Genomic DNA, 5,305 nt, shown 5'->3' on the forward strand with positions numbered 1-5,305 from the left:
TCAATCAAACAGTTAAACAAATTGAATCCACAACTTATGAAATTCCAACGAAAGTTAATCAATTCATATTGCAAACATAAACATAGTTTCGAATCACCCCCTAGCTAAAGGGGGTTTAGTTCCTCATAACTTTGAAATCAAAGAAACACCTAAACATTCCAACAACTCAAACTTGAATTGTTTGAACGTTTAGGCACTCTTCTCTTCCATTACTCATATTACAAAACAAAGAGAATTGAATTTAAACATTGAAATCAAAGAAACGCGTAAACATTCCAACAACTCAAACGTGAATTGTATGAACGTTTAGGCCCTCTTATCTTCCTCTTTATTGTGGCACAAGGACTAAGGGATGTTGTTGGTGTGTTGAATGGATTGGGGGATTATGGAAATGGAAGAAATGGAGGAGAAATGGAAGGGAAACTCACGGCCAAAGGAGAAGATGGAAGTGTTTGTGGTGTGTTGTGTATGAAATGAGATGATGAATGAATGAATGAATGCAAGGGTATTTATAGGAGTAGTGGAGGGAACATATAGGGAGAGAATGGATGGGAGAGCATGTGAATGATAGCTAGGAGAATGATTAAAGGGGTGTGAATGGTTGGAAATGCATGTGGGTGAATTGGTGGTGCAATGATGAAAGAATAAGTGCATGTGTGTGTTTTGTGTTGGAATGAATGTGGATGCATGATGAAAAGTTAATAAATAATGCATGTAGGGTTAGGAAATAAAATCATAACTTAAAGGGGGGATGATTAAAGGATGTGGCTAGGTTGGAAAGGTGTGGAAGATGGATGGAATTAGGGGGAATGCATGGCAATGATGGGGAGTTCTTTGGTGATGAATGCAATGATGAAGAGTGAATAAATAATGCATGTAGGGTTAGCTAGGTTGGCTTTGTTTGGGTGCATGTGAGTTAAAGAGGGAGAATATGGTGAAATGATGAAGTAGGAAGGTGGAAATGCATGTGAATGCATGTGAGTGCATGTGTGTGTGAATGGGTGTTTCTTGATGGTTTTGGGGTTGTGATGCATGTGAATGCATGTGGCTAAGGCTTGTTGATTGGGCTAGAGGTTTTGCATGGCTCAAAGGATTGTTTGATTGGGCTAGGCCCTTTGTTTTATGTCCAAAGTGCATACAAGGCTTTCAAATTCGTCCAACACTTTGGCTCCAAAAATATGCTATCCATTCCAAGCCCAATTTTGCTCCAAAATGCTCCAAAATGCATCTTTTTGCTTCCTTAGCCATATGAACCTAAAAACACACGAAAATGGCTTAAACTACTAAAACAACTATGAATTAACAACATAGATGCACGAAAACAAGCTAAGTAAGTTGCCTAAATATGCTCCTATCAAATTCCCCCACACTTAGTTTTTGCTAGTCCTCGAGCAAAACAAAATAATAACAAACAAACAAAACGACACTAAACAAGTAAAACACAACCTAAACCTTCCAACAACCGTCTTAGGGATTTCCAATGCACATGACATGTTAAAAATCATCATTCCCACAGATTTTAGTCATCTTCACACTTAAGTACATTCTTAATCATAGTCACCACATACTATTTCACAATTAATCATTTAAAACCATGTTTTGAATGTAGTAACATGCCTTAGAGAATTTGCTCAATTCCTTACAAGATATGCACTCGATTTTCACTCAGATTTTCTAACTACACACCCTAATCTAGTCATATGTGAGAAGATTGATGTAAACATGAAAACGAACACTCACATATATGTATCACAAAGAACGCAATTTCTGGAGTTAATAAGCATGTTTAGATATGATCTCATGAATGGAATGCTACTACTTAGACGCGAGAACCAGTGACACCATATGCTCATACCAAATTCAAACTCCACAATTGAAATGCACAACACTCAAGATAGAAGTCAAGGGTTGTAACGGGGCTTGGGATATTGGCTCACAAGGAAAGGTAGGGATAAACAAAAGTTCTTTAAACAATAGCAAGCAAAGTAATGAAATTAAGGCTTAGAATTCACTTGGCATGCAGAAATCAACTTTTAGACATAAGGGGGAGATTCAACAACTCTTAGGGCCTAATTTATTGTTTTGGGCCCTTACTTCAACCAACAATACTTTTCAACTCTTTTTTTTTTTTTTTTTTTTTTCTTTCTTTTTGGCCGTGCCTATGGCACATCAACTCACATAAACACTCTTTCCCCCACACTTATTTTCTGCAATACCTTAATCAAAAGGAATTCATTGCTTACTATGCTTCAAGAACAAGGGTAAGGACGGTCATATTCTAGGTTAGGTGAGGATAAAGTGGGTTAACAAAGAACATGGGCTAACATGGCTCAACGGGGGTAAAACTTACAACATATACGAAATATGGGAAGTGAGGCTATTTGGCTATGGTGGCAACTACACAACTTCATCTTGATATATGTTATGCAAATCAATAACATGCTTTGAATGAAATGGGCATGAGTTCTAGCATTTGGAACTATATGATGAAACGCCTTCTAAGTAGTAACCAAGCAAAGAATAATGAGATCATGCAACAACTTTGGAAAACAAGAAATCACAGATTATACTCTCCAAAGAACGTTATAGGCTCAAGTCTCTCAGGGTTGTAGCGTTTGTTTGAGTTCCTTCCTTCAAGCATGTTACATAACTAATTTTTTTCTTTTATGATTGCATGTGAAGTCATACATTATAACCATAACCAAGCATATACCAAGAGTAAATCAAACTTTTCTCCATGTTTATAACTCTTTTTAACAGTCATCCACAGACAGACGGACAGTCAAAGAGAACTATTCAGACCTTGGAAGATATGCTGCGAGCTTCGGTGCTAGAGTTCAGTGATGCTTGGCACCAGCGGTTAGATTTGATGGAATTTGCTTACAACAACAGTTTCCATTCGAGCATTGGCATGGCGCCATTTGAGGCCTTGTATGGCAAAGCTTGTCGCACACCGTTGTGTTGGTCAGAGGTTGGAGAAAGAGCCTTGGTAGGTCCGGAGATTGTTGAGGAGACTACTCAGAATGTTCAGGTAATTAGGGCAAACCTGAAAGTAGCTCAGGACAGGCAGAAAAGTTTAGCAGATCGACATGCTACGGACAGAGTGTATGAAGTCGGAGATTGGGTATTTCTGAAACTTTCACCGTGGAAAGGTGTCGTGCGGTTTGGAAAGAAAGGGAAGTTGAGTCCCAGGTATATCGGACCATACATGGTCACAGAACGAGTTGGTGAGGTAGCTTACAGATTGGAGTTGCCTCCAGAGCTGGCTAGAGTGCACAACGTTTTTCACGTGTCTATGCTCCGACATTATGTTGCTGATCCGTCGCATGTGATACCTCCTCAAGCCCTGGAGATTAATCTAGACTTGACGTATGACGAGGAACCATTAACGATCTTAGATTGGAAAGAGAAGGTTCTGAGGAACAAGACGGTGAACTTAGTGAAAGTCTTGTGGAGGAATCATTCAGTAGAAGAAGCTACATGGGAGACAGAAGATAGGATGAGGGATATGTATCCTAGATTGTTCTTCGACCACTAGGGGTTATATTTGGTTGTTTTGAATTTCGGGACGAAATTCTATTAAGGTGGGTAGGTTGTGACATCCCGTCCCGAGAATATAGAAACGCAAGTATGAAATGACAGTTTTGCCCCTAGTTCGTCACATTTACGTCTAGCGTTATTTCGGGCGGTGTGGACATGTGTTAGACACACACACACACACCTGTCACTTTCCCTTTTTCCTCTACCTTTCCCTGATTCCCTCTTCCCTGTCTCTTTTCTGTCTCTCTTCTCTCTCTCTCCCCGAGTCCTCTACCATTTCTTCTTTTTCTTTCTCCAACACACGGACACACACACAAACATACTCAAACCTTCACAAATCAAGAAACCAATTACACCATCGAACTCGTGAAGTTGAGAGGAGTCCAGTGGTGCCATTTTCAGGTGAGAAATCTTACGTTTTCACGTCGATTCGACAAACTCCGATTTGTGCACTGTTCATGCAAACTTAATCTAGCATGTTTTTGGACATTTTAAGCTTGTAGATGTGTTAGTGAGGTCTCAAGGAGCTTGGGAATGCTTCGTTGGGTGAATTTGGACGTCGGGAAAGCAAGGTTCAAAGTTGGCCGATTTTAGATTGTGTGGACATGTATAATTCCTTGATTTTTAGGCCTTAAAAGTAGTCTAACGTGATTCTACTAGTCCTAAGCTTCATTTTGGTATAAAGAACGTGAAAAATGGTTGAAAAACGAGTGAGAAAACGAAGTTTGAAGTTTTTGCAGTTTTCCGGCGACGGCGCCGGCGGCGGTGGTCCGCCGGAGAAGACAGGAGAATATTCCGTTAAGTTTAACGGAATATTCCTAACGGCAGTGACGGCGTCAGTTAGGGAATATTCCGTCAGTCCAACGGAATATTCCTGACGGCGTCAGTTGACGCCGTCAGTGTGCGTTGCACGTGACCGCGCGTGGGGGCGCGTGGGTCCGTGCGTGATCAGGCGCGTGGGGGCGCGTGCGTGGTCCAAAAATTAATATAAAAATATGGGTGTGATCCTGAGGTTGTGTAGATCACGTTGGTATATTCATTTGTCCATTTTGAGCAATGTATGAGAAATTATTACGAAAAGTTGGTTATGTGCGTTTAAATTAACGTTTTCGTAGCTTTTTCGCGTATAGGTGATACGTACTCCGAGGACGAGCGTATTCACTCGAGGCAGGGGGGCTACAACCCTTCCATATATCAGTGAGTGGGCTTTTGGTTTTTCGTATATACCTATATACGTTTATATTCCCAGAAATTTGTTAGAAAAGGTTAATTGTTTTATGCCATGCATCATATGTTTATCGTTCATGCATCATTACATGCATTAGTAGTGGCATGCATTTATATATATATGTGTATTGGGTGCTGTGGATGCACAGGTAAGTGCCAGGTAAAGGTTATTCGTATTTTACATTCAGCAGTAGTTGAGATGCTTTGAGAGCTCCTAACCTGATCCCCGGTGTTAGTGCTCGCCCTGAGCAGGGCCAGCCTTCACGTGATGTTCACCTCCCCCGCACCTTATGCTCAGCTTGGATCCAAGCTAGGTGCGTAGCCTGTCGTACAGACCACACTAGGTGGTTCCGACTCGTAGGTGACGTGCGATTAATCGCCCAGCTTCACGTGATCGTAGCACTAAAGCGTATTTATACGCAACACCCAGTCCTGTCGTACAGACCACATTAGGTGGTTCCGACTCGTGGGCAGGTTCAGTTGTTTAGTTATTGTGTATGAGATTTGAGCTCTATACGCAGCCGTACAGGTCACTTTA

General features: G+C 41.0%; 1 long non-coding RNA gene across 1 annotated transcript; it reads left to right on the top strand.

The window, feature by feature from the left end:
* Positions 1 to 3,906: 3,906 nt before the first annotated feature.
* Positions 3,907 to 4,708, top strand: LOC125473463. The gene is made up of 3 exons (XR_007255338.1): positions 3,907 to 3,942; positions 4,044 to 4,147; positions 4,671 to 4,708. It is a non-coding gene; the product is annotated as an uncharacterized LOC125473463 (long non-coding RNA).
* Positions 4,709 to 5,305: the final 597 nt, after the last annotated feature.

This window comes from the organism of the source record quoted next, unplaced genomic scaffold (assembly GCF_019419815.1).
Source record: "Pyrus x bretschneideri cultivar Hongxiangsu unplaced genomic scaffold, Pyrus_bretschneideri_v1 Contig89, whole genome shotgun sequence".
NCBI classification, from domain to species: domain Eukaryota; kingdom Viridiplantae; phylum Streptophyta; class Magnoliopsida; order Rosales; family Rosaceae; genus Pyrus; species Pyrus x bretschneideri.